The 12078-nt window shown below is 37.7% G+C and overlaps 1 protein-coding gene across 4 annotated transcripts in view; it reads right to left on the bottom strand.

Moving 5' to 3' along the window:
- Positions 1-12078, bottom strand: part of LOC149548052 (mitochondrial 28S ribosomal protein S29-like protein) — a 185948-nt gene that overhangs the window by 14108 nt on the left and 159762 nt on the right. The window contains exon 8 of one of the 4 annotated variants that reach the window (XR_016353967.1): positions 6144-6205. The exons of the other annotated variants lie outside the window; for them this stretch is intronic. The gene's annotated coding sequence lies outside the window, so the exon portion shown is untranslated. The remainder of the gene's footprint in view (positions 1-6143; positions 6206-12078) is intronic. 4 annotated transcript variants of the gene reach the window in all.

Raw genomic sequence — 12078 nt, 5'->3', positions numbered from 1 at the left:
ATATGAAGGCCTATATTCTTATCGGGTATCTTATTGTTTCTGTATCATCATTGGAGAAGCAAGGAGGAGCTATTACCTTTGCACAAAACCATACTTTGTTTCTCTACAAGAAGAATCATTCACAATCACAAATGTGTATAGTTCTGTATAGAGCGATAAAAGAATAACAGAGACATCATCAGGAAAATCTATTCCGAGAAACTCCATCACTCCACCGGGATATGTAATATGTTTGAAAGAATATCATGCCAGGCACTCCAAAACGAAGTTCCAAGGAGTCGAATTATGCCCAAAATGATGTCTTTGCCGTCTGTAGAGTTGAGTTCTGCAACCACGATTTGGAACAAAGACGAGCAGTGGATAATAATATGAAGTACATATATTCAAGAACGAATACCTATGTTTTTCAGAGATTGAAATCATATAAAATCTCATATAGCGGATAATAAAGGTATAAGGAGAAATATCGATAATGTTCCAATCAATATTTTCTCAGAGATGTTAATATGCAAATAGCATCTAATCAATATTACTGTGAAGGATAAAGAAATAAAAGCCCAATGATGCTAAAATTAATTACGACAAGGTGCTTTAAGTCATATACAGTTATATTTATTATATGTAAATGATCTTAATTTATTATGGTGAAGCAGTGCACCTATTTAAAACAAAAGGCATATTTGCCTGTTCTCAACATATAAAATGAGAGCTATTAATTTGTACAAGAATATTTTTAAAAAAACATATTCTCAAGGGGGAGTATTTTACATATACTTATACGGAGGAATAAGGGCTAGGCTATAATATGGCCTTGTAATATAAATTCAATTATTATATTTAAATAATAAAATAAAAGGCATGTTCTTTACTTTTGAAGGCATAGAGATTTAAACTGCAGATGAATCATCCTTTATAATTATTATTTTTAAATTTTGTAAGCAATTTTAATGTCGGATAAGTGGATATGGTCATTTACCATTTTAAATTGGATCATCACAGATATTGTGAAATATTAAATTGTTTCCATATTTGTGTCCAGTTTGTCTCCCCACCAAAAGAGTTAAAGTTCAATTTGGACTAATTTAAGATTGTATATATATTTGATCTGTCGCATCTTGATTATTTAATTGTTGGCAATATAAGTGCATAAGAACTTTATAAAGTTGTACGTGAAAATTCATTGAAGTTGACTCCATTGCCCGGATGAATAGAAGCACTGGTCTTTCTATTATTGAAGTCAGAAAATCTATATCTTCCTACAAGCATCAAACTTCATTATTAACAGACCTTATACAAAGCATTCAATTATTTCAAGTACTTAACATTCAATTTCAGTTTCATCGATTTCAAGGACCTTGCCAGCCAGAGAACTCCAAAGCTTAAATTCGCTTTAGAAAAGCTCTGAACCAAGTGATCAGGTTCGAGGAGGACTACCCGCCTAGGTGTAGCAGAGCCTAAAGTGTAGGGTAATCCAGGTGATTCTCATTCATTGGCTAGAACTAATTGCAGATCCTATCAGAGAAGTGGCAGGCTCTTGGGTTTCCAATTTGCAGTTTTGGGAACCAACACAATGGAAGTGGCGCAAACCTGTCGAAAGGCATGGCATGGTAAACATTTGAAAAGGACAAGGTTCTAGCCAGGCCAACTAGTGCTTCGGTATAATGGCCAAAATGAGATAAAACTGAGGAAATTCAAGGTCAAATGGCTTGGACCGTATAAAATCAGAGAAGTGGGGGATAATGGCTCTATAAAATTATGGACTTTGGACGGGTGAGAAATTCCTAATGCCATTAATGGATCGAAGTTGAAGATCTATAATGAATGGAAGGAAGGCGAAGTAAGGTGGGATAGTAGCCAAAAATTAGACTTGGGTAGTTTTTAAAAAAAAATTGGGGATGTCCCGCAGGCAATACCCATGGACAAGTGTCCTGCAGACAATGTCCGTCGACAATTGCCCCTCGGGAATGTCTTGCGAACACTATCCCACGGACGCCTGCCACATATAAGTGCCTACCACAGATAGAAGAAAGGACAAAAAACAAAACATATACTGCATATTAGAAACTCCCGCTGATAATTTTGTAAAGAGAGTCTATGGAGAGGTAAAAAGGTTTGTGTTGAGGGGAAAGGAAAGGCTACAGAGAGGTAAAAAGGTCCACATCAAGCGAAAAGGAGAGGCTACAGGGAGGGAAAGAGGTCCACGTGAAGGGAAAAGGAGTCTACGAAGAAGGTAGTTGTGAGCGTCCCGCAACAAGGAGGAAAGAGAAGACAATAAAAGAGGAGCATTTGCGAAGTGAAGATAAATCATAAGAAGAGCATTCAGCCGGGGATGAGACATACATGTGGTTGAGGGAAAGTAGAGTCAAAGAAATAAAAAGGGAACCATTGCCATCTGGACAAGTCGAGAACTAATAGAAGAAAGCATTCCGCAGGAGCTAGAAATAACACGAGGGGCTGAAGCAAGACATGTCGTAGAGAAGTGAAAAGTGCAACAACCCTAACTGTTGTCGTTACAATAAAGACAAAACAAGGGATGGTTAGTCAGTTAGTATGAAATCTGCAGGGAAAAGAAGATAGTGGAAGGATCAGTTGAAGGGGAGTACTGCCAAGATGGACAAGAATGTGAGAGTGTTGGCCTCAGGAATCTAGGTTGCAGAGCCGGGACCATCGACCAGCAAGAAGCAGAAGGTGAAGACTGACCTTTCTCATATCACAGTTCAGTTTGAAGGGCTGAATGGTAGTTAGTGTTGTAGATGTTGGCAAGAAATGACTGACAAAGACCTCATCAAACAAATTCTGATCTTGACACAAGTACATTGGGTGATACAACTTCTAGTGTTTTCCATTCGGCTGCTTAAGGCAATCTTAAGAACTATGATCGAAACATACAACAAGCACAACAGAACAAGCACATTTGTATACAAGAAGTATCGCATGACGGTTTGCTTCAAAGCCCGAGATTTCAGCAGGGTTCTTGGCATTCCTAACCAAGGAGGCCACAAAGTGGTGACCATGAACCACAAACTGTCACAAAAACATAAGGAATACTGGGTGAAGCTGGTGGGAAATGACCTCACACTAGAGGAATCTGAGTCCGTTGCAAGGGGTACTAAAAGTTGAGGATTGCGGTGAGACTTCATCGGAGAAGGCCATTGGAGATGTATTATGGACGTGATAAAGAGCAAGTTAACCAGGGCGAGTAGGGCTTCATATATCACCTTGCCTCAGATTACCTTCATGAATGGCATCATGAATGGTATGGTGTATGATTGGGCCACCATCCTCGCGGATAGAATGGTGGAATTCATGACATTGTAAGATCAAACATTTTATATGCCGCATCATGCCAACGGTTTGTTTCTGGAAGCAGCACTCCATCAAATTCCTGTGGACGAGTTTGAAGTCCCATCAAGAAGAAAATTGGCACCAAGAGAACCCCCAGTATTCTATTGGAGGTATGTGGACATAGGTGGCATAGTGGCCAAGCAGAAGAGGGTACTGCAGGGCTTAGATGCGTACGGTGACACTAACAGTGGACGGCAGGATACCACGGAGGGTAGTGGGACTGATTCAGAGGAAGAGAGTACCTCAACCGAGGCTGGAAACGATGCGGCAGTTGGAGGGTCCACACTTTTCACTCCCCCCAGCTGCCAACTTTGGCACACTTGATAGCCACCCCCCACGCCCCTTATTCCTCCATTTGGCCAAATGCATGCGCCAGTTGTCATGACTCCACCAACAGCCATGACAGAAACCACAAATGTTATGACTCCTGTTAGGAATGTCCTAGTAGATCCAGTTGCACCAAATCCAGTAGTAGCAATGGCAGTGTTAGTGGAGATACAGGCACCAGAGCCCGAGCCTCAAGTTCGACTAGACATGATTGACTTAGAGGTTGTGGTCACCATAGCTTCATCCTTGTTGGCTGAACCCATGAGTGTGGCCTAGCCAACACAACCAACCCAGCGAGAGGTCGAGAGTGTTGGAATGACCCAGACAACACAAACCAAAGGATGTTGAGGTGATGGACTGAGCCAATGCATTCTTGAGACAGCAATTTCGACTCATTCCTGCAAATGTCAGTTCCTCCATTTAGTCCCCGAGGCAGGGAGAGGTATCCCCAAGAGTAGTTGTCATTCTAGCACCACAAGAGTAGAGTACCAAGTCCGAGGATGTGCTCGAAGATGAGGACATCGCACTGGAGGTGGACGTGGCTACCACAGACGAGGCAGAGATGGATACAGAGATGGAGCAAGATGTTGACACTGAAGAAAAACTGAATTATGGGTCAGATGAGGAGAGATGCATGGCATACATTAGAGCCATGGAGGTTCTGTTGGAGAGAGATCAAATTATTGGGTAGCGGGCTTTGACCTGTAGGAGGGAATTGCAGTTGGTCCAAGCCTATATTGAGAGGGGTTGTCCGGAGCATTTTCGCTCTTGCTCTTAGGCTAGAGGATGGCCATCCCTAGAAACACCAGAGATGTTGGCTGATTGGACTACAGAGCCTGAGTTGGGACAGTGCAACATTGCCATGGAGAAGCTTGCACATGAGATAGTAGGGGCATATAAAGACATCTACTATGCTCATCGGCATACAGAGGCAGATAGGGAAGCAGAAAGGGTTGCAGCTGTGAGGTCTAGGTAGTTGAGGTAGAAGCTCGAGAGAAGCTAGCTGCTGAATTGGTTAGCCAGTAGGCAACTTGGGCAGCCGAGTGAGCAGTGCTCTTGCAAGACAAGGAAAAGGTCGAACAAGGATTGCAGGCGGCCCACACTCAGGCCGTGGAGGCAACACTTCCCCTAAAGGAGGCGGTGAAAGTTAACACATGGAGGCAGAAGGACTTACGTATACGCATCGATCAAGTTTATGAGTTGCGTCCACAACTGAACACTTCTAGGGTGCAACCTCCTCTTTGTATGCTGTCTCCTAATTTTGTCAGTTTGAGTCACCAGCAGATGACTTTTCTTGTTTGGGAAGGATGATGTTGTCCGGCAAACTGGGTAGTTAGACAATTACCAATACTGGCATAGTTGTGTCATTTCATTGGCACCGTGTCGGATGTTATAAATGTGGCTTGCACTTATGTATTTGGCATCATTGGATTGAACATTATTGTTATGTACAGAAGCATTTGATGATTGAATAGTATTTTACTTTGTTAAGTTATTATATGTTTCTTTCCTGTTCACCTACGGGCTGAACAAATAGTGGCTGATTATTAATGTTGACATTAATGTTTTTGAAGTGAAACATTGATCTAGTGGTGCATTTTGCTATGTTGCTTTAATATTAGCATAGTGGTGTATAAGCTTATTTGCTGCTGGATCTATGTACATATATATACATATATTTAAAAACATATATTCTTGTATGGATGAACGCAAAACAAATCCAAACCCAACCCAAAAAAAAAACTGAACGAATTTTGAACCCAAATCAGTACCCGAATCCAAACCGGTAACTTAGGAAAAAAATAATACAACTCCCATACCACCCAAAATTCTCTCCACAAACCTCTTGTTTTTTAAGATATGAAAAACTTACTTCTGACAGCCTAGTGAGACAACCAAACAGCATCACGTTTATCAAAGTTATGTGGCTCAGTAAACTAGTCAACAGAAATAGTGAAAAACCAAGGGAAGTCAGGACAGAATCTATGCCAGAGTACTCAAATAAAGATGCTAGTGGTCATACATGGTCCCGCAGTAAAACAGTTATGCTAATGTCAGGCACAGATACCACAGCAAACACTTTGATGACACAATATCCATTGTCAATTAAGAAATGGAAAACAAGCACAATGTGCATGCATCAGTAGTGTCAATCAAGAGAATGCAACAAAATTTAAGAATGGATATCTGCAAACAAAATTTAATAGATTGAAAAACTTCTCGTCTTTAAAACTTGCATCCCAATAGATCTGTAAGAATGCAATCATTTCCATTCTATCTTCCTTTATAAATGATAAAACAGAGTTCCAAAACATAAATTTATAGCCATGACTGTCTCCATAGCAAGTCGTATAAGGATTATTTTTTAATGATACTTTAAAAATCGAGATAATAAACCTAGAAGTTCTATTCTAACAAAATGCATAATTGTGATTTTCGAAACAATTGTCTATATTACATCAATGACTTACAATCAACAAACTAAGCTTCTACTACTTTTCTTTGACCAAACCCTTCCAGCATACACCCAAACCTGTACAAAAATAGAAAGCAGAAAATGCCAACAAAAAACATACCATTATGAATGCAGCTGAAAATCTAAGGTTATCAATGTAACCATTAAAGAACAAACTTCTACATAACAGTAAAATTAAATTGAAGTAACATCAGGCAACCAATCCACAAACCGCTCAATGGCAGATAATAATGGCATTCATGGACTAAATCAGAAGTTTCTAACCAAACACTGATCATATATTACAACAGCGGAGGAATATTCATAACAGTAGCAGTAAATTGTACAACTAAATAATAGTTCAGGAATCAGAACATATACCTTCCCCCGCCAATTCAAGGCTGCTCCCAACCTAGACGACAGATTCAAGATCCTATTGTAGGAAGCATTGACACCAGGGATATAGATTAAAATGATTACGATTCACAGCCTCTGACATTGTATTTGATGACAATGGCAACCTAATAGCATACTTCAATTCTATATGAGATTAAGATTTCTAAATGGCACATTAATGGTACACACAAAACTTTTGTCAATGATGCCTTAATATGGTACCATCAACTTCCTAGATTTTCCATACAAGATTTTCATAACTCTATTTAAGCAGCATTCAAAATGGAGTTTCAAACTGATTGACTTCCAGCAATACCTATGTGATTTTGTGACGATTCAAAATTTGACAAACAAACGTAAGCGCAACACTACTAAATCATTTAAGCAGATTTTCTAATATGTGATTGATGTCCAGAAATTCTAATGTAAGCCAAGACATCTCCTGTGCTGGTGTGTGGCCCAGATGTGGCGAAAAATGTGGATTTCTACCAACGTTGTGTGTTGGTTTGCATTCGTTGGTTTCTGGCCATCTCTTGCAGAGCTCCATCACTGGGTAAGGAATTCATAGAGACCCCTAGTCCCTGTTAATATCGAGCTTTTCCCTTGTGCAAAAGGATTTTTTATTGCTCTTTTTACTTCTTCTGAAGAACAGGATTAGGTGCTTAGCAAGTTCTGGATTTGGTGGACCCATCTCTCTCTTAGTGCGATCAGATTTCCACAATCCATCATAGTTATGTAAATCAGTTTCTGGATTTCCACATAACCACTCTCTCTCTGCCAAACCCTAGACAGTTTCCTTTAATCCTCTTACCAAACCACTTAGTGTGCACCTAGTGTGGGTTCAACTCCCCAAACTTCCTCTTCGCTTTTGGGAAAACTCTTGTTTTGAGGTCCTTGGCAACTCTATTGGCCATTCCATTAAGGTGGATAAGATTACAACAACCATGGGTCTCTCTACCTTTGCACAAATTTCGGTGGACATCAATACCTCCACACCTCTCCTTGGAGATGAGGTTCTGATGGTAGGGAATAGGCCATATTCAAGTGGTGGATTATGAGGACATCCGTTTTTGTTGCCATTGGTGTTTCCCCCATGTTCTCTTTTATGGTGTAAAGCATTGGCACTTGATTGAAAAACACTTGCAAAGAACATTTGATTGTCCCATCTTATGAATCTTGCTCTGATGAAAACATGTGGACTGACAGTGTGGATGAAGCTCCTACTACAAATCTAGGTGACGCTCTTGTCGTAAATCAAGCCCTCCATGAGAATACCACTCCTGCTTCTACTAATGCAGCTCCTTTGGCCATGACGACTCTTCTCCATCTATTGCTCTTGCTATGCTCCAATCTCCATCTAACAATGTGCACCTTTCTCAGCACTTCAGCCAATTGTTCACTGTTGTCCAAATAGAGTTTAGTTAGTTGCTCCTCCTTGTGGTGGGGATACTAAGGACAACATCACTTGGACAGTTGTCTAACAATCCAAAAAATTAGTTCCTTAAACTCACATTCTTTTCCACAAGTGATGAGTTGTCTCCCACTCCTAAGGGGGGCTACTAACCTTTATGATAGTATGTTCTTTATATTTTTTATTTTGTATTGTCAGCACCTTTACTTTTAGTGTATAGTTCGTGTGTCATTAATGGTGTAATGTCCACATTTTAGATCACCTTGGGTTGTAGTGAGAATTAGCCTATCAGTGACCCTTGTAGGTTGTCATATGGGTAGAGGGTTTCAATTGGAAGAGCCAAAGGCTAATTCCCACTCCAAAGCTCAAAGATGTTTTGGATGGTTCTTCATTTGGGTCAGATTGGCACACTTACTATTTATAGTCGGTGTTTATTTTAGGAGAGTCAAGGTTTCAATCTTTGGTAGCGAACCTAAATAGATTGGTAGCAACATGGAGTTATTGATAGAGCTTTCATTCAGAAACTTACTATTTATAGTAAGCCAATTATGTTCTATTGCTATTTTTGGCAACGAAACTAGTCTTGGTGCTAGTAAAGTTCATCACTTGATTGATTGGAATAAATCTATTGTCTCAAGATCGAGGCATTAATTATTAATAATGTATGTGTTATTAATAATTAATTATAAAGCACTATTATAAAGTCTAATTTAAAAGAGGGGCCAAAAATGTTATTTAATGTTACTAAATGCTCTTTACATTTATGATGCCCAAGACTTACGAAATTGCGAAGTCAAAAAGGTAACAACAAAAGAAAACATTCTATTTCGTTCAAAGCATTACAACGAAATATAAAGGCAATTGGAAGAAATCAAACCTCATAGAGAAGAATGCATTTTTGTTACATCCCAATTTTAAATAGTACTTCATAATGTTCATTTCAATTTCAAGTTCATCGAAGACAATGAACCACAAGGGGATTGGTATGTTACATCCCAATTTTTGACCTAATTTAAAATATAGCCATTGAGGTTCACATGAAGTCAGTTGGCAGTTTAATTTGTTATAGTCTTGCGAAGATGGTTAGTCGTTATAATTTCAAATGAAGATAACAAGCTAGTTGACCATTTATCACGAATTCATGGAATTGAGAAGATGGTTAACCTTTATGATTATTTATGATTAAATAATTTATTATGATAATATAATTTAACTACGGAGAATTTACTTGCAGGAAACACGTCAAAAGGGTGGAAGCATTGTCAGAAAAGAATTTGGCAGGAGCATCACCATCACTAGGCAAATGGGTTGAGGACCTAGCAACTTAAAACAGGATACATTTGTGGGACCCACATGAGCTATTAAATAAATAATTTAAAACGTTAAATAATTTAATTAAAACAATGTAGTTGAAATATAAAACATACCTCAAAGGTTTTTTGATCTTTCATCATATAATTTTAATAAATATTTATATACGTGCATATAAATATAAAAATGATTTGGCACCATTATAATTTAATAATTTAATAAAGTGATGTTTACATGTACATAAAAGATTATAATAATATTCAAAATATAATAACATTTGAATTATAATATTCGAATTATAATCTTCCTACTCTATTCTTTCCATTTTAATATTCTTGCTTTTTACCGATTAACACTTGGCATGATAAATCAATTTAATATTTGGCAATTCGAATTGTCTTATAATTTTTCCAACTTTATCTTCCAACCTTTTATTTTCTTTTCCTCTTCTTTGTTTTAAATCGAATTAATGTTTTGATTTCGAATGGTCCTCTTGGAAATCGAAAGAAGCCAAGAAGTCACAACTTGCTTCTTTATATAGAAGTTGTGATGGGAGTCGGAGACAACTGTTCCCCATTTTCTTACCATCTTTTCTACCACCGTTCCAAACTCCTTTGCAATAAGCTGAGTTCTAGATTTCACAGTAAATTATATACATCCGCCAGCACCTTGAGATTTCCGAATTAAGACTTGGTCGGTTTGTGGGTTGACATTGATCGGAGCATGACTTCCGGTTAGACTGCCAAGTTCAGACAGTATCGAACATAAGCCGAGTGTTGCAAACTTTATATATATTAGGTAGTGAAGTATTTTCCCTTTGATTTATTCTTTCCTTTGTTTGAATATAAGTCCGACTGCAGCCAACTAATCAAACATTAAGACTGAGATTATTAAACATTGCTTTGCTGATGGCCTCTTGCGATTTTCTTTGAGTTCCCATTATGATATTTTTATAATATCATTGTAACTTGAACCACCATTAAGAAGTCGAATGGTAGCTGTAGGGTCTTATGATGATTGTATGAACCATCACCAATAACTCGAATATCAATGGCAATAATCATGCTGTCTTAATCCATAAAATAAAGAGTAGAATGCTCACAAATATCTAACACCGGGGATTCACCCACAATGAAGCCACGGAATGGTGAAAAGGTGTAAATTTAAAAAAAAACAGAATGTTTATAATCTTACGAACACCGAGGAATTCACCAGCAAGGAAGCCATGAAATGGTGAAGAGGTGGAATGAATCCGCAAGAACGCAGAAGAGAAATCAGATATGATTAAATTAATTAATTAAACAATTAATTCTGCAATCTTTAAAAATATCCTTTCAAACCACAAATTGTGATAAGCTAGAATATATATGTTATTCATGAATTTGTTGAGGATCAACAAACAAAGCTGATTGCTCTGAGATCCGAACACCTAAGATTCACCGGTTTTATAGCCATGGAAAAGAGTGAAGAGGTGAGATGGAGTCTGTAAGGACTTAAAAAATGAAAGTCAAATATGATACATTTAATCTAAAATAATATCATTTAATAGCTCATGCATGGTCATGTTATTGTAATCTTCTGTTGTCAAGTCAATTGGTGTAGATACTAGGATGGCTTGGTAGATGATAGATGTTCCAAGTCTAATTCTGGGTAGGGAGGGCTTTTTTTGTTAGAGATTGTGTAGGGAATAAATTAAGGTCTAAGGTTGGGTGGTTAAGCCCCTGACAATGTTTCACCTCTCCCCAAGTTGTCGGACAAACAACAAACAAAGATAAACTACACATTCAATTGTTGTCAGAAAACAATTATTATCACTTTTATGATGTATATGCAAGAAGGTAAGATTGATTGAGTTATATTATCATTGCAGTTATTTTTACACCTAGATGTGAGAGATAGATTTATGGATTGTTTTTATTTATAAGAATATTAAATATGAGCATATTTTCTAATCTTGAGTTATTGCCACAGTTAAGCAATCGGAAAGAAAGAAATGATACAGTGGTATTTGAAGCCCTAATTGGATACAGTGGTATCTGAAACCCTAATTGATTCAGTGGTTTCTGATGCCCTAAATAATCTAGTGGTAACTGAAGCCCTAATTGGTACACTAGTATGTGATGCCCTAAATGATCCAATGGTAGTCGATGCCCTAATTAATACCATGATATGTGATGCCCTAATTTTTATATAGTGGTATTTAATGATAATCGTCACTTAATTTTGATTTAGTGGCATTGGATGGAAGTCTTTATATGATATTGTTATAGTGGTATTTGTGAACTAATTTGGGTGATTGCAGAAGCATCCCTACAATGTTTCTTGGTTCAAATTCCATGGTATGTGGATTTTAACTTCTATTGTGATTTCATTGATGGTGTTTTCAGCTCTTCAATAAGAAATTTTGTTTAACTAATTTTAACCGTCATTCTCTTTCATATGAACGAAACTGATTTAACTATCTTCCTATGAAAATGAAGTAATAACTGTATTTCTTGGATATGTTAGTTGTTAATTAAGACCCAGGAAAATGGGATGTTACCATTTTGCTTGCTATTTGATGAGGTCTCTGGAGAACACCTAAGGGTTTCAAACTTAACTTGGGAATTGTGAATTCTACAAGCTTTCAGCAATTTGAATTGGTTAAATACCCAATTAGATTGTGCACAGGCATTGGTCTTATTTAGAGGCCAAGATTGACTTAATTAGTTGACAAATTTGGTGCTTTGTGGTTATTGAATTTTCCAAAAAATCTTATAGAGATCATAGGTCTTCAAATATAGCAGATTGCAACCTGTACTTGAAGCTTTGAGGCAGCCACTAAGTATTGGAA

This window comes from Cupressus sempervirens, chromosome 7 (assembly GCF_028749045.1).
Source record: "Cupressus sempervirens isolate cs-2001-9-10 chromosome 7, ASM2874904v1, whole genome shotgun sequence".
In the NCBI taxonomy this organism is placed as follows: Eukaryota; Viridiplantae; Streptophyta; class Pinopsida; order Cupressales; family Cupressaceae; genus Cupressus; species Cupressus sempervirens.
This window is presented reverse-complemented; position numbering and strand designations above follow the sequence as displayed.